A 25,202-nucleotide genomic window follows, 5' to 3' on the forward strand; every position below is an offset into this window, starting at 1 on the left:
AACCAATAGGCCACCTTCATATTTCGTATTTTACCGGCGATAAATTAGAATTGATTTACTATAAAATGTTTTCAACACTTGTCGTTTCGGGCAATTATTTTTGTAATTATGTATCGGTTTATCATTGTGAAATACAATATTTTATACAAACACAAAGTGCAAAGTGAAAATTATTCTTTCTATGAAATAACAGGATCTGCATGAATTCACTTCCATTGCGAATTTGTAGCAGCGCGCGCATAATCTACTTATCGTCTCAAAACTGGCAGAATTTACTGTATCAATATAATTCGATGAAAACAAAATCAGGTTCAATTTTGACACCGCAAGCACTATTATGCACAAACCTAGAGAAGGTTTTCAACTTTATATAAGGCTCAAAGCTTTTCTGCTGAGCTAGCAGTCGACGTCATCGGGTTTTTCCCGACACACCCTGACTTTTATCGCCATATATCGTGACGCACATCCCCATGCGTAACCATTGATTTGGACTTTGCTCACTGAGGAACAAGGCTATTAATTGGCGTTCATGAGCGACCGAACTGCTTTTCTGTAAATACAGAGGTAGGATATATGTGTTGTTCATATTTGGCGGGGGGGGGGGACGGGTAGCAATGGCAAATCTTGTATCTAGGTGTATACATTGAAGGATGCCTGTATTCACTGCTGAAAAAGTCAAACAGTTGAACAATTCGCGACGGAATTGTAATTGGACATTTTTTAAGAAAATAGGTGTCTCACCGAACGTTTCCTTGGAATTGTGCCTGTCAGTCTGAAAACTGACAGTGAACGTACTTTTCTGCGTCTCGTCACGGGGAAGTAAATCTTTAGCTTCGAATACAGCTTGGAGAATCGACGCCATTTTGTATCGAAACTGATGCCAGATTTTTGTCCCAGATAGGAAATTTACATGGGCATTTCAAATTTTCTGTACTGTTTTGAATGGAAATTCTGCTAATGTCATTGATTTCAGCATAGAATATATATATGTGACACTTTCACTTTCACATTGCCAAAACCTTTCTTCCATCTGTTCGTCATTACCCGTGAATAACCAGAAACGTTTGACTGTAAATTGTCAACATATTGTACGGTGCTAAAGGATATACTCATCCATTCCAAATATTAATAGGAATGTTTCACGGGTACACTATCTACTGACGGCAGAGAAAGAGCGAGCAACGTGGAGATATGTGCCTACACGTAAAATGTGAATATTTAGGCATATAAACATGTTTACACGGATTTGCATGACTTCATTTCTGCACAGTACAGCCGATTATGGTTGACGTAAAAAAGCGCAACCTGTACTATGTCTGAAAGACAAGGTCGTACTGTATTGCCCTCGCGCTGTTGTTCATGTAAGCAACCTAACGCTTAACCCTTTTAGCCCGGTCCCCCTGTGTAAACTTCCATCCTCATAAACGAAACGCCATTGCGGCTAGGTATTTGTCCATATCGCAATGACACTGAACACATTTAATGATGTGCACAAATAATGGAATAATGGAATATAAGCGACACGCAATATTTAACTTTGACGAAACAATTAATACATAGTGCAGGATAGTAAATATGATAAAGCTATAGGTCTTATTATTTTTCGCTAAATTGTGGACACCTCGAGATACTGTGCAATGCATTGACCTGCTGAGGCAGACAAACATACATCGGAATGGCGTGACTACCTCGAAAAGAATGTGGCCTTTCGCCCCGAATCATACTTCGCAGATTGATTTACAACCCGGTCGCGAGAGAGACGCTAGTTTCGCTCCTCTTGTTGAAATGACAATGTTATAATCTATACTCTTCCAGTCGAAAAAGAGCTCGTTAATTTTAAAGAGACCATAGAGAATTCCAGCTTAAAATAGTATCAAGACATATATTCTGCTACCCAATGACTACGCGTTATCTCCTTTGCTGTGAATATCTGCAAAAAAGTAAAAATACGAACTGTTCAGTGCAACGAATCTCAACAGAAAGTGACTTCGTCATTTTCGATGTAGTTTCATTTTCTTTTCATTGAAAAAAAAAAACTAAATCAGAATTTCAATGACTCATAGTCATTGTACTTGTTGAAGAGGAGCGTCATAAGATTTCTGGTCGTTGGGAGTCTTATTATGAGGGGTGGGCCGGAGGAAATTGAGGGAGGTACATCATGTACAATGTGACCCTCCCCCGATGCCCCTTTCTGAAATATGACTCTCCCCTAGGCTAAGTTTGTAAACTGTGACCCTCGCCTAGAGCAAGTTTGTAAAATGTGACCCTCCCACCAATTCCTCCGTCCCCCCCTTCATAATAACGAAGGCTCCCATAGACTAGCTGTTTTAAGACTCTGAGTACCAGCTTTACCTGTTCCCATTTCAGCTTTAGGTCACGCTGAGGAAGAGCAAGGCAGCAGACAGAGTGAAAAGAACCAGTTGTTCTGGTTGATGACGAGTGACCGGTGAGTAGATATGATATGCTGACTGTGAAACAGGAAAGTTGATTTCATCTAATGGACCTATAACTGATTCCACTGATCGGCAACACTCTATATTTTATGGGTTTTTTCTTCACTATGGCCGATGATAATCCTGCACTGCAACAGAGAAGTTCTGTTAGTAGTGCAGTCTAAAGAGAGCGATCAGTGTCATGGAACAAAACTCAAGCCACCCATCCGTCCTTCTGTCATCTACCCTTCTATCCATATATCCGCTTGCTCATAAATGATCAGCCCAATTGTTCCATCCATGACCTCCCTATCCACCCTTGATCTACCCATAGGAGAACTATCTATCCATTATCCATTCTGCCATAGATAGATAGATAGATAGATGATAGATACATACATACATAATACATAGATAGATACATACATACATACATAATACATACATACATACATACATACATACATACATACATACATACATACATACATACTGTTAGCGTTTGTCGTGTATAACACTGCATCGAAAGTGAAATTAGACAATATCAAACAACCTATAAACTGTGAATACTTAAATGTGTGACCTTACTTGTGACGCACAAGCAGGGTTCAGAGTACACACTTTCAGTAACGTAGCTGTTGTGCGCATTGATTTAATATTGGCCATAAGAGGTGGTAATTCATTGATTGACATTGCAAAACAATTGCTGGTCAGAGTTATCAATTGAAAAATTGGATGCTATGATGCTACCCTGGCAATCACTTCAAGTTAATTTCTGCAGATACGGTTTACATTCTAAGTTCTATAATTTGGCATGCATAAGCTTATATCTCATGAATGCTGTTTGGCATAATTGTTAAACAAAGTACTCGATTTTCGTTAAAAACAGTAAACAGAAGAATGGGGAACGAGTCATCGAATGCGGCAGCAGTGGGGGAAGTTACAGAACAGTTTGGTGCACTAGAGGTGGAGTATGATCCCAACAAAAAATACCAAGACCTAGTTAAGATGATAACAGAAGGAAGGTTAAGTGGAGGGGAAATGCTGAACATTTCCGTGTTTTATCATGTGACAACAAAAGAAAACAAGCGCCAGATCGTACGTTCACGCACGCTAAAAGCCACGGAGACCAAGCCTCAAAAGTTGGGTCCTTGTGGGCCCATCGTCGGCAAGTCTGGAGTTTTCTTCTGTTGTAGCCTTACTAAAAATTCAAACGGGGAAATAACCCTTCCGGAAACTTCACCTTACGGCACTGAACGAGTCAAGATTCCTGTGAGAGACTTCTTCGGGGGCAGATCTCGCCTGTATTTCGATTCTTACAGATGGAGTGGTGGAATCACGTACGTATATTTAGTTTTAGACAGAGGTAATGACGCAGAGCTCAGAAAATTTTGTGATGACAAACTACACAGATTAAACTTGCAAAACGACGTGATTTTTCGCAAGTCAGGAAGCGATACCTACAAGGTTTACCACAAAATTGTTAATAAGAATACTGTATGGGTTGAGATTTTCGTTCTAGGTGACACCACATTGACAGGCGATGAGTCCTGGGATACGGTTACTAAGCAGTAGGCTTGAGGGCGATGATTGATAAATTATCAACAGTGAAAGTCAAGTCTATTGTGGAGGGTGTATTGGCCACCTGGGGCTGTCATCATAAATTATAATTTTATATATATTATATATAGAGAGAGAGAGAGAGAGAGAGAGAGAGAGAGAGTAAGAGAGAGAGAGAGAGAGAGAGAGAGAGAGAGAGAGAGAGAGAGAGAGAGAGAGAGATGTACGATAGCTTTAAGAAAACGTAAAACACAAAATGTTGTAGACAACTCAAAATTACTATCCATATAAACTTATAACTGACTTGAGTTAGAAATATATGTATTTACTTCCATCATTAGTACTTGTAAGAACAGTGTCTGTACGATATTTTATAATAGAGCTTTGTCACTTTTTTTCAAAATAGAGGATTATCTAGTTCAGACAGGGCAACAAGAGTCATTATATTTTTGACAGTGTCGAACCTGTATTACTGGAACCTGCACAAAATGTTAAATCATCGCCCTACTTCCTCGTGAACTTCCTCTCCCTATGTGAACAATCTTTAATCAACAGGACTATATATACAGACATTGATAATCTTTCCAACTTTGTGTAAAATTTAACTTTTATATTTGTCTTAAGACGACTTTAACGTTTGTTTATAATGCGGTTTCTCTGCTGTCATATTTCACGTTATTGTAACGTTACCAATTATAAGGTTTACATTAATTTTCTAGTGAATGTTAGCGAACAATATAATCTTATATGTTAGTTATTTAAAACCAATTACTTCAAAACAAAACATATGTTAACAACTTCTCAACTTTCATTTTTCTGTGATGAGCTATTTTTCAATACTAGCAACTGCTATTGTTGCAAAGTTATTGTATCGAAAGTCACACATTTTCGATGGGTAATAAGAAACAATTGTTTGAAACCTTATAGAGTCGTGGTTGGCGTATTCTTTTCGTTTAATTACTGTAAGAACCATATTACACAGGGTGACCATTGAAGTGTTACTTTGATTGACAACATCTTGAAAACATTTTCTCCAGTGCACTTTCCAATTGAAGAGAGAGAGAGAACTTAACTTTGAACTTAAAATCTACACTTTCCCGACAATCTCATTGTGTATATACGTGTATCATACCGAGTAACATAATGAAGAAGGGCTCATGCATTTGAAGTCTGGACTCGGTTTAATTATTAAGGGATACAGTCGTCGGAACTGAGCTCAAAGGTCGTATGGGACCCATACGACCAATGTAAACACTGTATTCAAGGAACGATGGTGATTGATGAAAGTTAAAACATGTCTGTCATAATCTACATCGTATAATTAAAATGTTGCAGCTATGATGATGAGGTACTAGGTGCATCTAAATATCGTGCACGAAATACATTGTTTGTAAACACGAAACTCGCACAGACGCAGTTCCGACGACCGTTTCCCTCAAATTATCACTTAACATAATGGGTACTCTAAACTCTAACTACTACCAACCCTACAGGTTAACATTGTCTGTCTACCATCCTCACTGTGCTATTAAACAATATTTTCATTTTAACTTAAAGAAAGATTGAACTGATATTATATTGTGTGTGCATAAACGCCCTATGTTTGATAAGAATAATGCAATGCAAAGTGTTCTATCAATATGCACTGCTCTTTCAGTTTAACTCCTTCAGGTACAATCTTTCATACACCTCTAAATTCTTACTTGAAATACGTTGCAGGCAACAATAATCACTCCATTTCATGCTTATGTACTAAAAACAGTGTTACAGTTCCATACATCTCAAAGAGACAAAAATTATAAACTTGGGGGGGGGGGGAGCAACCCGAGACAACCTAAAGAATTCCTTCAGAATCAATTTTGCTTGGGCTACAGTCATTTAAAGTTTGATAATTAATGCTATAAAGGTTGAGTTTATTTACAGTTTATGAAAACTTGGTTCTAAAATGACACCATTAGGTAACTACTGTCTTATTAGGTCATCGTGTAAGGGACATGCTAAGAGTAAATTAGACTAGTCTTCGACATAATTCACAGTATAAAGTTTACAAGCTCTCGATGGTACCTCAATATTCTGCCTCATCCTTTTCTACAAATTGTGAAGGGGTTACAGCGTAACGGAAACATGCAGACTGGAATAACTTTGCAATGGCAACGCAAGTTTAAAGCCCCAGTAGCTCTATTTTATTGCACCTTTGCTCGATAAGGTGGTTTGAAAACAAAAGCAACTTATGGAAAATGCTTACCGAAGTGTGATATTGGCAACGATTGTACAACTTAGATTAACAAGTAAAAGCAAAATTTTCGACTGGCAAGTCATCTGGCAAGTGAGAATAATGTGACCGAATCCGTTGCCAAGGATTAAAATAGTGTCTTATTAAATACAATATGCATAATAACGGGAATCTAAAACATCTCTCCGAAGATCGGATGGTATTTATCTGTGAGCAAAATTCAAAAAGATAAAACTGACGGGACTTAAAATATTTTTCTTGTTCTAATATGCTTAACGGATTTCATTTAGGTTTGCTTCAAGCATGATGAGAGGAACTGTTGCGCTCGTAGTTAGGGGAATTTACGAGTGAGGTACCAATCTGGATCGTAATGCTTTCAGTAACTGAAGCTGACACACCAAGATGTAGATTTAACACAACCTTGTACTTTATTGCAAGATGGCGACCGTTTCGTTCACTGTCAACGGTCTGATCTCAAGTCTCTCAAGTCTAAGCTCTCTACAAAGTTAAATACATCTTCAAAACATCATCAACCGACTTCAAAAACTCCAAAAATAAACGCGATAGAACGTGTGCGTTACCTGAACTTTTGTTAAACTTAAATCTTAAATCTATTTTCTTACGGCTAGTGATAGTTTGAATAGAAATGATACCTTAAAAACCCTAGCTGAGTACCAATTTTCAATTACCCAGTACATAATCAACTTGATAGTGGAAGTATGGTGCCAAAAGTTAAATCGATCTTACACGTAATTGGAATGGTTACAGCATAGCGAACACGGTGAGTTTGCATCATCAATAACCAGTAAAGTGATTGTTCAAGAATGCAACGGTATTTCACCAAGTTTCCATTAATTCCTCAATCATGTAATATTTTGGATACCGGGTATAGTGTTCGTAGAATTTACAGAAACTAGTTGAGGTATATAAAATGCGCCTCGGGGACAGATATTCGGACTTTCAAACTCTTACAATATTCTGTTGGTTGACTACTTTTTGGGCTCATTTTTAAGTAAATAAGCTTCAAATGGAGTAAATTAAGTTTTCACCTGCTCAGTTTTGTGAAAGTCAGGAATTTTAATTCTCACAAGAGATGTCAGGGAAAGCGGCCATTTTGTATTTCAAATATCGGTAAATATTTCAATAATTTGTTTCTCTAGTACCAAATTTGCACGGTAACTCCCGTCTTTTGTTCTTGGTTTCGAAAGAGAATGGTTGAACGTTTGTATTAGGAAAGTTTGAGCAAATGTTTCATTTTCGAGGCCCGAACTAATTTAAGATATATATTTTCTCACACTGTTGTATTTAATGATTTATATAATCACGCCAAAAACTCAAGGATGTAAATGTTTTTGAAGCAAAACATCTAAAATTTACAGATATTTCAATATGAAAATGCGGGCTTTATCTGTATTCGGTAAACAACAAATTCTTGGACGTGTAAAGTATGATGGTGAAAAAGGTCAATCTTCTCTTCATGCTTAGTTTAATTACATAAACTCTTGGTCGCAGGTCTACGAAGAATGACAAGACTTCAAGAGTACGAAAATTTGACTGCAAAGTACTTTCTGTAACGCTACCTTCATACAATTGCCTGCATTGGAACAGGGACTGGATTTTACCCTGTTCTCAGATCTGCAAAATATTGTTACCCAGAATAACATGTCTGCCGATTTGACAAGAAAATCAATATAATACAATCCTGAATAACTCTTCAAGATATCTCTCACACTTTTCACCGCCAGCATTACTCATAACCTTCAAAAATTAAGGTAGAATGGAAGAAGGTGAAGAACTTTGGTATCGTAGTGAGTTGAATGCCATGACCCAGTCATTGTAAAGTACAACTTCACTGGAGCTGGGATTATTGGCGGACGCTATGACTATGCGAAAGACGGACGCTTCAAAACGATGCATGCTATCAATATCGACAAATTAAACAACGATGGAAACGCATCAGGAGAACATCACTTGTGATGGCTCACTCGCAACACATGTATTCCGATATATGATACACATTTTTCATGTCCCTTGTCCGAGCTTTCTTAGAAGTCTTAACTGTTTTGGCAACCGTACATTCACATCAGCCTGCATTCACATAATCACTATATAATCCGCATGACCCTCGACGCTCAACATTTCGCACTTTTAAACTTTCGTTTAGGGGAGAGGGTTTGATCTAAACGAAGGAATTTCGTTTCTTGAACTTATGCGACAATTTGAGACTGTCCCTAACTCATCTCGAAATACCAGTTTATTGCTGTGTCTACATATACCTCCAAGCTTTAACAATTTTATAAAGCTGTGAGTAAGACTTTGAGCATCTCCACGGCATTGCAAGCTTTGACGCATCGGATGATGAAGATCAGGAAATCTTCACTCAGGCATTCTTTAAGGGAGGGTGTCGTCAAAACTCTGCTTAAAGGTTCCAGGGACCCCCTACGACCAATGTAAACAGTCTATCTAGGGTACGTTGGCGATTGATGAGTGTTAAATCATGCTTATTAACAATGGATATCGCAGACTTTAAATGTTGCAGCAATGATGACGTGTGCATCTACATGTCATGTATGAAATACATTGTTTGTAAACAAGAAAGTCGCACACGTGCAGTTCTGACGACACCCTCCCTTTAAGGTAATCACAGAAGAGTTGCAATCTACCATCAAACCATGTAGTCAACCGCTATAGGTTATGGTGCAACTTTTAAAAGTCATCCTTACCACATTTAATGAAAAATTTCGATGAAGTACTCCTGGAACTTTGGTATCCGCAAAGTATATTTTACGACGCTTGTGGTACATGCTCCATCAGTAATTACGACACAAAATAGGTGACAGCACGGTTTTCCGACATAAATAGCTTAATGGCTACCTCAAGTAATGTCGGTAAGACAGTCTTTTGTTTTTGCTGTTCAGGTGGCTCCCTCCAACCCCAGACTCATTCAAGGCTTGAAAAAACTGGTTCAACTTTACCGCTGATGTTAGGTATAGATATGGCTGCAGATTTCTCTCATTTCAGACCCTTTTGGCTGAGGAAAAAACTGCTTTATTTGGTGCGTTCTATTTCAATGGAATTATCCCTGACAAAGATTGATAACAAAGTTACTAGCAACATAGACAAGATTAAACAACGATTGAGGCGCATCAAAAGAATATCGGTATTGATTACCAACTCGCTTTGGAGTATCGATTGACTCATAGCGTTTTTGAAAATTCAGGTTTATAAATAAAATCGCTTTGTAAAACTGACCTTACGGAACCTTTTATATTTTTTCGGCCATAAATCAAAACTAATATTGTCATATTATTGTCGTGCTCACTCTTATTTATTTTGAACCAGTATTTCACATTTTAGTTATTTTATCATCATAAAATACTATATTTTACGCATGTACAAAGTGTGATACATCGACGTCAAAAGTCGACGTTACAGGTCATCCCCTCGACCTTCATGCTAGTTTATTCCTTAGATACACTGACGCACAAACATTTAGCTGACCTTTGTTCTGTATACGTAGCTTGTGGTTGACGTTACGGAATTTCCCCTCGACGTTCCTGCCTACTTATTGTTTACAAACCATGACGCATAGGTATATATAAACGCTTTGTTCACTGTGAAGTATTGTCTTTCTCGGGTTTCGATACGAACGGCCGATCTCTTTGCTGTAAAATCCAAAGGTATTGTACACTAGTAGTTTTCATTGTAAGGGGAGTGCGTAGTGGTGGCACGGTCTTCACCTGTTACTATTCATTTTGAAAGAATACCGCTTAGGTTCTTATTTTATCGCTAGTCCAAACAGAAACAAGGTATATGAATGAATGCGCGATGGATCACTAATAAGAAAGAAACAAGTCTGACTAAATGTTTCATTGTGGATCTCATTTTGGAATATGTTAGTCTCAGCAAACTTAAATTGATCTAAATCCGGGTTGACCAATGATACCCGCTGACAAGGGCCCAAATGACGAACGTTTAAGAGTACGTATTTAATTAATTCCTGGAGACATTTTGCAAAATGGAGAAAATTGAGCACGATAACCTTCCCCCAAAATAGTGTTGGAAAAGAACAAGACAAGAATTCTTAATTTGTGTACTGTACGATAAGAATTCCAATGTGAACATTTCGTTCACAGCTGCATGAACTTGAAATGAATAATTTGTTATATCGATTTTCGATGATTTTCGTGAAAAACGATGACTTTTAATCGTCGTTTTGTAGAAAATCGAGTACCATTAACCTGGTTTCATTTTCTATTAGTGCAAAAATCTATATCAGTATTTCAATGAGTCAGTTGCTGGGGCCGTAACGTCATACGACACTTAGTCTAAGCTGTTTAGAGCCACTCATTATCAACTTAATCTATTTCTATTTTCAGCTTGAGGTCACGTTAAGGTCGAGCAAGGTGGTAGACAGAGTTAGAAGAATTTAGTTGACGACTAACGAACGGTGAGTACGCATGCTGAGCAGATAAGGTTGCCGTGCAATAGAACCTTTGATTTTGTCACTAGTGTAATGAGGCCGAAGTACACGCTTGCGGCATAGACACTAGAAGCTACGCTTGCAGTGGTGTACTAATTGTACAGACACTTCCGCCATAAGACAGCAATATCTTAACGCATGGATAAAATATGGGCCACAAAGTTAACACGCTTAGACTTTACAAGAAAAAGTCTTCTATCAGAGTTATCGATTCAAAATTGGATACAATAAACTCGATTGGGCAAAATTACGTCTACAAAATACCGTCTTCTGTCTCGATGATTTAATTTGTCTTTATAATTGATGACAAACCTGGAATTACTATATATAAACCTTTGCGACATGATTATCATAACTGAAACCTTTTGTTTTAAAAGACGCAGAAGACACGGCAGTATGGCGAAAAAAATACCGAATACGGCTGTGGACGACGTTGTAGAAAAGTTTGGTGCACTAGAGGTTAAAGAGTATGATTCTAACAAAAAATATCGAGAACTGGAAAAGATGATAACTGAAGAGAGATTAAAAGGGGACAAATGCTGGACATTCCCTGCTTTTATCACGTGACAACCGAAGAAAACAAGAGACAAATTGTACGTTCACTCATCCTTAAAGCCAAGGAGACAAAATCACAAAAATTGGGTCCTTGTGGCCCGATCGTCGGCAAATCCGGAGTTTTCTTCTGTTGTAGCCTTACTAAAAATTCAAACGGGGAAATTACCCTTCCCGAAACTTCGCCTTACGGCACTGAACGAGTCAAGATTCCTGTGAAAGACTTCTTCGGCGGTAGATCTTGCCTGTATTTTGATTCTTTCAGACGGAGTGGGGGAATCTTGTACGTATATTTAGTTTTAGATAGAGGGAATGACGCAGAGCTCAGGAAATTTTGTGATGACAAACTGCACAGATTAAACTTGCAAAACGACGTGATTTTTCGCAAGTCAGGAAGCGATACCTACAAGGTTTACCACAAAATTGTTAATAAAAATACTGTATGGGTTGAGATTTTCGTTCCAGGTGACACCAAATTGACAGGCGATGAATCCTGGGATACGGTTACCAAGCAGTAAGGCTTGAGGGCGATGATTGATAAATTATCAACAGTGAAGTCAAGTGTATTGTGAGGGTGTATTGGCTACCTGGGGGCTGTCGTCATAAATAATATATATATATATATATATATATATATATATATATATATATATATATATATATATATATATATATATATATATATATATATATATATATATATATACATATATATATGTGTGTGTGTGTGTGTGTGTGTGTGTGTGTGTGTGTGTATGTAGAGAGAGAGAGAGCAATATGCACGATAGCTTTAAGAAAGCGTAAAACACAAAATGTTGTAGACAAATCAACATTATTATCCATATAAACATGACTGATGTGAGTTAGGAAAATATGCATTTACTTCCATCATTAGTACATGTAATAACAGCATCTGTACTATATAATATAACTTTGTCACTTTTTGTCAAAATAGAGGATTATCTAGTTTAGACAGGACAACAAGAGTCATTATATTTGTAACAGTGTCGAACCTGTATTACTGGAACCTGCACAAAATGTTAAATCATCGCCCTCCTTCCTTGTAGAATCTCCCCCTATATGAACAAGCTTTAATCAACAGGAATATGTATACAGACATTTGATAATCTTTCCAAATTTGTGTAAAATTTATCTTTTATATTTGTTTAAGATGACTTTAAGGTTTGTTTATAATGCGGTTTCTCTGCTATCATATTATACTTTATTGTAACGTTACCAATTATAAGGTTTACATTAATTTTCTAATGAATATCAGCGAACGATATAATCTTATGTTATTTTAAAACCAATTACTTCAAAACAAAACATATAATTAACAACGTCTCAACTTTCATTTTTCTGTAATGAGTTGTTTTTCAATATGTCAAATTACTAGCAACTGCTATTGTTGCAAAGTTATTGTATCGAATGTTCAACACATTTTCCATGGGTAATAAGAAACAATCGTTTGAAATCTTATGAAGTCGTTGGTGGCGTATTCTTTTCGTTTAATCATTGTAAATGTCGAACGAGCTCAATTGCAACAATCGGATGTTGATGCTATATACAATAATATCTGTGAACTTTTCAAATGTGAAATGGATACGCATCTAGAGTTCAAAGATATATCGTTGAGAACCACGAAACTTCGAAGGAAAAATAAGCCATGGTGGTCAACACTACTCTCAGACTTATGGAAATCAGCTTGTCAAAAAGAGAAACTATGGCTAAGATGCAAAGGTCCATCTAGAGACATCATTTATTGAAGCTAGACGGTTGTTTGATTGTGAATTAAGGAAAGTAAAACGATGGTACAGTAAATCACAACAACAGAAATTGCTGGATGTGCACACCGAGCGGACAAATTTCTGGAAAGACTTTAATGAGATATTTTCATCAATCAAACGTAAACAACCGATACCAACGGAAATTGTAAATGAGGGTGTATCATTTACTGATCCTGAGGCTGTGTTGAACAGGTGGAGAAACGATTTTTCAAATTTATCCAGCACGAATGAACCTACATTAAGATGACTCCGAAGAGTTTTGTTTTGATGATGAACACCTGCGTGCAATAATGAATAAATTAAAGCAATTTGACAGCGAGTATGATGACCTGAAACCCCAGACACCTTCTATCCAGACTCTTCAGAGTTAAATCAACCAATCACAATTGCAGAAACTGAAAGGGCCATCCGAAAAGCAAAATGTGGTAAAGCGACAGTTTGGATAAAATACGTAACGAAATTCTCAAGAACAAGGCCTCCACAAAATTACTGCATCGACTTCTTGCTTCGTGTTTTGATTCGGGAATTGTACCAAGCATCTGGCGTCAAGGGCTTATTCATCCGATGCCAAAAGCCGGAAACAAAGATAGGCGTGTCCCACTGAACTACAGAGGAATTACGCTCATATCCTGTGTATGTAAAGTATTTACTTCAGTTCTCAATAATCGTCTGTTGAACTGGTCAGAGAAACACGGCAAACTCGCTGATGAACAAAATGGTTTTCGTAAACTGAGATCGTGTCTGGATCATATATTTGTATTGTATTCTGTTATCGCAAACCGAAAATCTACGTTTGCATGTTTTTTTTGATATGAGGAAGGCGTTTGACCGCGTGGAAAGAAACTGTTTATGGTATAAATTAAGTGAATATGGAGTAACTGGAAATTTTATGACTATTTTGAGATCCCTTTACAATGTTAACAACCACTTCACAGACAGCTTTCCTGTTGATATCGGAGTCAAACAAGGTGACAATCAATCTCCAACACTTTTTGCCATTTACCTTAACGATTTAGTAAGTGAAATTAAGAAAACAAGCACTGGAATAAAAGTTGGAGATGACACGGCCAGCATATACTGTATGCAGACGATATTGTTTTATTGGCTGATACTGAGGAAAATTTGCAACGTTTACTTGATATAGTTTACTCTTACTGTAAGACATGGAGACTATGACTGAGTAAAGATAAAACTTTAGTTGTGCACTTCCGGAATCCGAAAACTCCATGTACACAAATTTTGTTCCATTGTGGGCCCGTGTCAGTTGGTGTAACGTCAAAATATAAATACTTGGGTATGTACTTTAGTGAACATCTGGACTCCAACGTAACTACATTTAACCTCGCCGAATCTGCATCGAAAGCAATTGGGGTAATTATTGCAAAATGCAGATTGTACGGAGAAATGTCATACCAAATGTACACGAAACTTTTTGATTCGTTGATCGTTCCAATCCTTGACTACGCGTCAGCTGTTTGGCACAAAAAAAACATTAACAGTATTGATAGCGTGCAACATAGGGCAATGCGGTCTTTTCTTGGAGTTGGGGCATCTAGCCCTATTACATCACTGTATGGTGATATGGGTCGGATGCCATGTGACTACAGGCGCAAAGTAGAGGTTGTAAGGTTGTGGGTCAGATTGCAAGGACTACCCATAGACCCTCGAGGATCTATGGACTACCAGACTCTAGATGAACCAAACGTGTATTTCTACATGACCACAACTGGAACATACGTGCAAAGCTGATATTTAAAGAAGCAGGACTCTTGGATATATTTGAATCACACAATTCACTGAACGTCAGTGCTAATGTTATAATGGATTTAGCCAAAGACAAACTGAAAGCGAGTGCATCAGTGAATTGGAGATGTCAGTGTTTAAATAAACCAAAACTTAGAACATATTGCACTTTTTAGATATCACTATGATACTGAACCTTATGTATCACTGAATTGTCAACACAAATACAGCTCAGTTGTTGCGAGATTACGTAACGGAACATTGCCATTGAAAATCGAAACTGGGCGCTACTCCAACTTCGAGATTGCTGAGAGAAAATGTATTCTTTGTAATGATAACGCCGTGGAAGATGAGTTTCATTTTGTCTTTAACTGTAGTCTTTATGACGATATTCGAACAAAATTTCCTTACACACCTACACATTTTTCCTTCAAAGAGAAATTGGGCTATTTATTCTAGAATAAACATGTCAGAAAATTTTCAAGGTTACTGTTCATAGGAAGGAGGAACACAGGGGCATCTATCTAATCCAAGTTTAGTAAATCTTAGACCGGATTCTAGATTGAGTGAACGGTAAATAAAAAACATAAAGTGACTCATAAGCTGAACACCCGGCTGGGGTTTCATATTATTTAAGCTTAACAGAATTGTATTTTTCTCTTGGTGTGAAACCGTGTCACTATAATAAAATTATCTATCTATCTGTAACAACCATATTACACACGGTGACGATTGTGTTACTTTGGTTGACAACTTCTTGAAAACGTTTTCTCTAGTGCACTTTCCACTTGAACTTAGAATCTACACTTTCCCAACAATCTCATGCTGTAGACATCAAGTAACATAATGAAGTAGGGTTCATGCATTCGAAGCACTAACTCAGTTTCATTATTAAAGGAATACAGTCGTCAGAACTGCGCTCAAAGGTCGTATGGGACCCATACGACCAATTTAAACACTGTATCAAAGCTACAATGGTGATTGATGAAAGTTAAAACATGTCTGTCATAATGATGAGCAAGAAATACATTGTTTGTAAACACAAAACTCGCACAGACGCAGTTCCGACGACCGTTTCCCTTTAATTATCGAGTAACATTATGGGTTAAAAAACCGTACGTTTTCAGTTATCTAGTCATCCACTTGCAATTTTCTTATTTGTAAAACTGCATTTCTTCACCAACGCTTAGTAGACGCACTGCAAAATTTACTGGAATACATAAATGTTACGATATAAAATACAAAGAAAAATTCTGATCTGTATCTTCACCAATGAACTCCTTGGCTATGTGGTACTCAAGTGACTCTGTCGATCCACCACCTTCACCACATGCTTACAGCATACAACATCATTGTCCTATATCAACAGCAATGGCGTTTTCTAATTCTACCTGCGTTGTAATCTAGGACTCCCATTTTTTCCTTGTACCTTGACCAACGATCCCCAATTGAGCCAATGAAGGCGACCTTAGAGTTTGTAGGAATCTATGTCATTTTGTAAATTTCGGGCGAAGGCAAGTATTTTGCTTCGGGACACAATTTTCACGTGATAACTTCTCCACAATATCATACAATATTATTTTCTTTAAAATGTTTCACCTTAAGGAACTCGTTATATTTCAACATTTACGACGTGATATCTTCATTTATCTAATATAATGCACATACCATGAGTAATCAACATACTGTACTCTCACTTTCCAAGGAATATGTGAAATAACATTTTAGGCCTACAGTGTTAATTTTAGCAAAGTAATGCATTTTTCCAAATATTTTTCAAGGCTAATAAAGACAATGCCGTTCAATCTTACCGTAATTCACTCAAAAAGGTCAGTTTTTCCATTTTTTGAAGTTTCCACAAGGTATTGCAAGGCCTTTAGTAGACGTTTACAGTACAGCGTACTAGCACGTGTCGGTCCTTAGGGCCACACCTATGTCATACGTTAACAACACAGTAAATTTTCGATCGGGTTCGAACTCAAAGACGCCACAATCAAAATTTATATTTAATATAATAAGGATCAATGTCTAGTAAGATAATAGTTTATAAATGAACACTGACAATGCGTGCTTGGTTAAACTGCTCAAAATTCGCCAAACACAGCCCTGTACGTTGTCATTGTAAGTTTTATGATATAAATATATTGTAGAACCATAGGCAAGCTATGGCAAAACAAACTCAGCTGCACATTATAGTGTAATTTTTAGTAATTCTGCTAGAGTTAAATATCTCGAAAATAAATCATACGTCACTAATCTGTTCAGTAGCATATTCATATTTCTGATGCAATGTCACGTAGGCAGTGCTGCTGTATTACCATACCAACAAATGAACAGGGAAGATACTTTGGTCCATGGTTACGATGTTGATCTAATTACAGTGTTTCATTTGCAAATTTCTCCTCGAAGTACCCAATAGAGTAAAGTTAGTTTATTTTTTTCAAGAAGCGCGAGAAACTATGGCACAACGAAATGAAAACAGACTCTCTGAAAAATATTCTTCGTATTAAATCGCAGGATACTCGGTTATAACATGACGAAGGTAATTGGATAAAAAGGAAAATCCTACAGGCCATACAATGGCCAAAGTTTCAATTTCAACACAATTAAACAGACATGTCCACAAATATTTGTCTTCTATTGTCTAGGTAGCACGTGGGTATTTGCAAACGATAAATTACATACAGTTACTCGTACGCTGGGGAAGGTCATTAAAACACAATAACGCTCCACAGCTTCTCTTAACAAGAAAATACTGACAGGGAGCGACTTTTTTAGCCAGTCTTAGTGTATATATATATATATATATATATATATATATATATATATATATATATATATTCTAGACAGGCTTTAAAGTCACAAAATGAATGCAAAGTCACCGATATTAAGCGTCATAGGATAAAGTATATACTATATATTCAACAAAGAAATTTCAGCGAACAAAATTCAGTCAAGGCATAATATTACGACAAGAACATTTGTTGAGTATTAATATCCATTCCAATAACAATCGACAGTTAATTTTGAACAGGTGTGAAAAATAATTACGAAGAATGTATGTCGAGGTTGAGAGGAACTATTGTTGTGTCGTGTATCAATAAGGAATTTAGATACGTTAAGATTGAATAGCGCTACACAAACAACAGTAGGTGAAATCACATTAATGTGTTCCTCAAATCTATGGTTTATAATATGAATATACTACAGTCAATTTACAGTTTCTTGTGAAAGTTCGAAGGCGTCGTTCTCATACCCTGATTGCAAATCGGAACCGTAACAGGTACAAGACCCTGGTCTTCTGTCTGTGTGGCGATTGTGTGTTTTCCAACTTGATGTTGATCAACACAGTGCATGTGTAGGTCACATTTTCCTCCAGATGCTCGCTCTTCTCTTTTGTCGTCTGGTGAAAATTCAACTTCAACACCTCTTTTCCGATTTGATCCGTGTTCACGGTTCATCTCTAGCCGCCCGCGTCCTCCGCTGCTCCATCGTCCGCAGCTGAGAATGCTAGCAAACGCGCTGCGAAAGTTACTGCCAAAAATGGCATAAATTAGTGGGTTCATCCAACTGTTTGCAAAAGCTAACGATGCGATGAGTGGACTATCCGATGTGGTCTACTTCTCGCCTTATACCGGCCCCTTATGGGATAGCAATGACCACAAAGAACAATATACCTACTGGACGGTATGTCACGGCCATGTGACATATGCATACATTACGCTTAACCCTTTCAGCCCGGCCCCCTGTGTTAACTTCTATCTTCACAAACGAAACGAATATTTCGCGATTGTTGCTTGATATTTGTCCATATTTCTTGAAGGCAATGACACTATATAATGATGTGCACAAAGAATGGAATAAACTGCTATCAATTCTTAACTTGGACGAGAAAATGAATACGTAATGTAGGATTGTAAGAAAAAAAACTATTGAAAACTATGTCGGCATTTCAGTGTGTCATAATGCTCGTACTTGGTGAATAGGAGGTCATAACGCCATCACATTCCTGTATAGCTGTTTTGAAAATGAAATTAATTTTTTTATTTACCGGCTGGGACAAACGAACTTTCGCACAAATACAGTTCCGGCGAAAAGACAAAACTAACAAAAGCAAAGCAGAGAAACAATGACAGCAAAAGCAGAATAAAAACGAATAAACACTGGTAAAACCGTAACTGTACACTTATCATTTGGTAAAATTAAATACATCACATCATGCTAATTTTCAAGATTTACCCTGAATTATCACTTATCGTCACTGAATAAATTCTGTCAAACTATGATTTAAATGGTGATATTGAATAGAATGAGTAACCTAGAGAGCCGTGTCAGCTAGTGGGTCAAAGGTCGACGAGGTCCATTCCAATTGACGCCAAATTGACATGTCCACCTAAAACTGTGTCAATGTGTTAATTTATGTTGAATAATAGCAATTTACGCGCCTGTCAAAGCACATTAGCATCGTCCAGTATTATTGTTTGTATGACTTTGAGTGTTTGAAAATATCACCCTGCACAAAACTGAAATTTAATGAAGTTGAAAGAATTTCAGTACCTCCTTAAACCGGGCGAGGAGGCGTATTCAATTCATACCTGGTTTGAGAATTAAATTAGTTTCACAGAACGTTCAAACTTGCTGAAAAGAGGCCAATAAAGCATATGCAGGAGGTCGTAAAGCATACAAGCAATAATGAGATACCAAAAACGACATCATTCTGGTAGCTGTCACAAGTGTATGCTCATTAGCTTCTACCTCGTCGAGTTTGTGACTCTATGATTGATGCTTAGGTTCCCGTTTCCTAAATTTGTCTTTAAAATCGCAAGTGATACACTTATGTCATATTAGTGAATTGACGTGATGTTGTCAGCACGGGGGATGTACTCAGATCTGCCTTTCGTAGTTCGGTTTCTTGGATACTGTAGTAATATCAAGAAAATCCATATATCATTTAACTTTCAAAATTCAACATATGTTTGTAGTAGGCAGTAATGTAGGCTCTTATCTGAAATTATGTAGGCCTACTTAATTATGTCATAATTTCCCAGAGCTGTCTCTTCAAGCTGGTAGATTTGTCTCTGTTCCCCGGCTGTACATTTTTTGAAGCGTTTTTGAGACTAGAGAGACAAGGGGAAGTTCAATTGGAGACGTACGTTAGTAGATATTGGGCATACCGCACTGGTGCAACATAGGTCATAAGAGTGCTATCAAGATATTTGACACGATTACCCTGACATGTGAATGTCTGTTTCAATTGAGGTTCTCTTTATCACCTGAATTATCCTAAAAGTTCTGTATTTTTACCTTTTGCCAACTGCTTACACGCCTTAGAAGACCGTTCTTCCATTATTAGAGACACAGACAGAACATAACTATTATGCAACTGAGTTGAGGCTAGCAATATCACTGAAAAACCTGTCCTTGGTAAATTTTACTTATGATCATCTTTTAAGTAGCTTTTCCCAATATAGGCTGTGATTATAATTGCATATAAATATCAGTACTCTAGATTTGATCATTTGCACGTAACAGTTTCATAAAACAACGTTGGGCCATCGCAGAGGATTACAGGCAATTGTTAGGGATATACCATTAGTCGTTGAGTGAGAAGTCTGAAAAAAATCTGCAGAGTAATATGTGTTTACACAAAACCCGTGAGTCAAAAGAAAATTCACATTTAAGGTAGTATGCGCCTCAAAAATGAAGGACTTAATCTTCGCTCAAACTTTCCCCAGGAAATCTTTCAACAGTTCTCTTAGTAAAATCAAGTATAAAAATTGAGAGTCACAGTGCAAAATTTGGTACTAGAGAAACAAATTACCAAAGAATTTACCGATAATTGAAATGTGTTTTAACGCTATGGAGAAAAAAAATTCATTTTTCAAAAAAAAAGCTAAGACGGTGAAAGTCTTCCTTTGTCCTAGGGCTTCAAAATGAGCCCCCACAAGTGGTAGAATCAGAAAGAATTGAAAAAGTATCAGTTAGAGTCCAAATATGTCCTCGAGGCGCAATCTAACTTAAAAGTGACAAATTCTGCATTCCTGCCTTATCTGTTTCAAACTCTTCTTAGCGTAAAACAGTAACAAAATGATAAGCTCCCCTCTGTTTTACAAATTGCCATGTACGTAACAGGTACAGATTTCTACAGGTTAAACAAATCTTAACAACTTTCCTCTGTTGTTATGAGTAGCCGTCAAACTGAAGACCTTGGATAAGCAGAGCAACTGATGATGAAATATCGTATAAAAAATAAATATTGTCTATTTCGTTGTTCGTCTGTCATTTGTGAAATTTCCATAACGTTAAAGCGTAGTCATGGAGATACCCTACAAACCCGACGCAGAAGAATTGCTAATTCGGAAAATGATTTATTCAAAGCTAGAGGTGTCCTCAACACAACTACCGTGAGAAGACTTTCAAAATACACTCTGTAAGTTTCTGAATATATACAAATAAAAGCACGTTTGAAAATTGCGATTATAAACAATTATAGTTAAAAACTATCCTTATTGTTCAAAGTTAACTTGCTCTGCAAGCCTCTTCTAGATTTAAACACTCAATTTCTAAACGACGGATGGTTGGAAAGATGTCTTCGATTGTCAGATTGTCTCGCCTTTTTCAAATGAAAACTGTCGTTATTATAAACTTAAAGTTTTGCCTTTTGTAGCTCACAGCTACGGAGGCGCTACCTTTAGATGTCGTGTTTGTTACTTTTTCAGAAATCAGCCTCATTTCTTAGGTATTGGGAATCATGTTGTGAAATAGTCGTCAATGAAACATACATTAAAGACACAACAAATCTGAAAAAGCTGATACATAACTTCTTGTATTTACCTTGACTACATATTATTGTTAATAACCGATTAATATTTTTGTGAAAAATAGTGGATTGTGTTGACTGTTATGTGCCTGCCAATGAATTCTATTAATGGTTGCTACTTGAATATTTTATTTTCAAAAGGAGTAAATTTGCCCTTTAAGTGTTTGTTACGAGACTTGGCACAAGTTTTCCTCTGTATAAAGACGTGAACTAAGGGAACCAGTGTATCAAAAATGTCCTCTTTTCTTTACGCAATTACATTACAGACTATTCACACATGTCATAGATGCTTAATATATACACATATGTACACATGAAGTATATATTAAAGTGAGTTCCGCTCTAACTCTTTCTTAACCATTGTAAGTTGTTAGATTTAAAGAAAACTACCCAACAGAGATAATCTGTACTCTGTCTGTGTTTAAAAAACAAACAAAAGTATTGTAACAACGCATTCATATTCATTAGAAAATATTCAGCTTAGTAGCTTGTGCATCATTCAACCACACCGGACTTTCACAAACCGTTTTGCAGCCATGTCTTCAACCGAAATATCCGAAATGTTATCTGCAATATTCTACTGCTGATACTGAGATAGGGCGCCCCGTTCGTGAAAACCCGTAAAGCAGTTATCATTTTGCTTTTATGATTCGGGAACATTTGCCCCCTTAACCGACTTCTTTATCGTTAAATACATCTGAGTAACGTAGGAACCAAGTGAATATGCAGGAAATAAAGAGAAGAAACGTCATCAATGACATATCTTTCCGTTTAGGAATTAATTATGTCTGGAGGTATAGGTACTAAGGCAAACTAAACCTCCATGTATAAATTAATGCAGCTCTATCCATAGAAATATGCCACGTGGAAGATAGATCAAGTTTAATAACAAACAAACGTTATTTCAGTTTGTGACGGACCTGCGTAAAATTATTGGCGATAATCTGTAAGGCGAACAATTTGAAGTGGTTCGGTAGTTGCCCTGCCTAGTTTCGTTTCACTACCACTGAGTACAACATAGACATGGCTGTGTTATCTACATGCGTAAAACACAGTCGTGACTCCCAGAACTCAAAGGGAGATTGCCGTTCTTGCATTTCAAATCATCTAACTACTCTCAGTATGGTTACTTATTACCACTAAAAATTTTAAAAACTATAACCCTCATATATGTGCAAGGTTCGAGCTCTATTTCAAAAATTTCGCAATATAAATGTAAAATTTTCTGTAACTAGTAGTGCTATCCATGCGTTTCAAGCAGTAATGAAAATCCTGTAAAATAATGATTAGAAGTATGTTTTTTCCTAGAATTCCAACTAGAGAGAGAAGTTACATGCCGGCCTAGAGGCCAGTCCTCTAGTTCTAAAACGATTCGTATTAAAATTAAGTTTCTTTGTAATTTTATGACACTATTTCCTCAGTGAAAATGACAAGCTTGATGACGTTTCACATTAAATCCATCCGTGACTTTGTTCTAATCTTATTCATATTTACCGATTACGATGTTCACAGAATAAACAAATCGAAGAGAATCACCATTTCATTTCAGCACTGTATTGTTGTGTATTACATGGCCTTTTCCGCATATTGATATTACTACCGATTGAAATTGACTTAATATACATTGTACTGTCATTACCTGATATTGGTTTGAGTGGTCAGGATGCAGCAATGCGAATTTTTTTTTCATACTTCTGCGTGAGTGAGCGAAGCGTGCATACTTTCCCCGACAAAATCAAGCCTCATATTACTTTTTATTGATGTAAATATTCTTACAAGGGCAACGAGGCTAGAAAGATGTCTCATTCAGCCGACTTTTTGAAAATTTTGATCACTATCAACTCCAAAGATGCAATCGTTTCTTTTTAAGGATGCTTTCTTGCCTCCATGGTCATAAAAAGCTGCCTGTGAATAGACTACATAAAATCATACACCTTTTTTGTTATTTAAAAATAACATACCCTGTTTAGATACACGAAAGTTTATTAAACAAATAAAAATGTAGTGAGCCACATCAGCTCACAACTTGATTCGTCGCTTGAGGGCGATCTTGCCCTACCTATCTGCGAGGAGCGCCCTCGAGCGACTGGTTCTTCAGGTTGAAACTGACAGTCCACTTTAGTAAAAGATTGTAAATGCTATGAATTATAAACCCTTTCTTTGTACTTGTAAAATTAAGAATCCCTCATATATATAAAAATGGGGACGGGTTATCAGATGCAGCACCAACTGAAGTCTTTGATTCGTTCTTGGATGTAGAGCTGATGCCATGATTTGGGATTAATAAGCTTATCTTGTAGACCTTGAATGATGTTAGGCAACGTTTTTAGATTCCTTGCATTCCTATGTCAGAGATTGTCAATTGCGACTTCTTGTTGTTGCCATAAAAATCTCTGTAAAATAAATACAGGTGTCCTTTCTGTAAGTATTGTACTTATGGTAAATGTATGTATGTATGTATGTATGTATGTATGTATGTATGTATGTATGTATGTATGTATGTATGTATGTATGTATGTATGTATGTATGTATGTATGTATGTATGTATGTATGTATGTGTGTGTGTGTGTGTGTGTGTGTGTGTGTTGTGTGTGTGTGTGTGCGTGCGTGCGTGCGTGCGTGCATGCATGCATGCATGTGTGTATGTATGTATGTATGTATGTATGTATGTATGTATGTATGTATGTATGTGTGTATGGGTGTATGGGTGTATGTCTATGTATCTATTATCTATCTAGGTATCTATCTAGGTATGTGTTATATGTATGCATATAGGGGGTGTGTGGGTGTGTGTGGTGTGTTGTGTGTGTGTTGTGTGTTGTGTGTGTGTGTGATCCTGCTCTAAAATTAGTGCAAGGTTTCAAATTGGAGAAATATTTTCTGTGTGCCATGGGTATGCAAGATAAGCCATACAGGCCTTAAAATACACATTTTATTTTCCTTAACACGAGCATTCCATGCTCTTGCAAAACGAGATAGAAAATATCAGAAGTGTAATCAGTATCACGTGCACATGCATTAAGATCGATTATAATGTGCATGCCATTTGGAAAGGAATGGAGCATGCACTTGTTCGGACTAAAGTGAGACATGAAGGATAAGTCATAATACTGTACAACGCTTAAGTCAGTTTCGTACGTGTTTCTTGGTGTAGGATACAATTACATAACATACAACAGTACACGAGTCAATTCAAACTAAGACAAAGACTCAATTAAAAAAAATTGTTGACGTTCTGCATCCACACTAACATAAATTTCAATGGCAGCTACGTGTAAGTATTCCGCACATCAATTCTCTACGAATAAGAGTTACAAAAAGATGAAGACAAAGAAAGAGAAAAAATGAATGCACCTGTTGTTGCCCAATATTTCCATCTGCCATGCAATTAACTGTTAGCTGTAAACCACACATCGTCACACGTTGAAAAACAAGAGATTGAATGAGAGAGGGAGAGAGACAAAGAACAAACCAATACTTCATTAGTTCAAATATGACAAAAACACACAATCATTTACAATGAAGTATACTTTAATTGAAAGAGAATAAAGTAAGAGACGAAATGTTACTGTAATACTACCATCAAAACCT

The 25,202-nt window shown here is 36.9% G+C and overlaps 1 long non-coding RNA gene across 1 annotated transcript; it reads left to right on the top strand.

The window, feature by feature from the left end:
• Window positions 1-433: 433 nt before the first annotated feature.
• Window positions 434-4,916, top strand: LOC139139989 (uncharacterized). The gene is made up of 3 exons (XR_011553921.1): window positions 434-564; window positions 2,368-2,446; window positions 3,322-4,916. It is a non-coding gene; the product is annotated as an uncharacterized lncRNA (long non-coding RNA).
• Window positions 4,917-25,202: the final 20,286 nt, after the last annotated feature.

This window comes from Ptychodera flava, chromosome 9 (assembly GCF_041260155.1).
Source record: "Ptychodera flava strain L36383 chromosome 9, AS_Pfla_20210202, whole genome shotgun sequence".
Lineage (NCBI taxonomy): Eukaryota > Metazoa > Hemichordata > Enteropneusta > Ptychoderidae > Ptychodera > Ptychodera flava.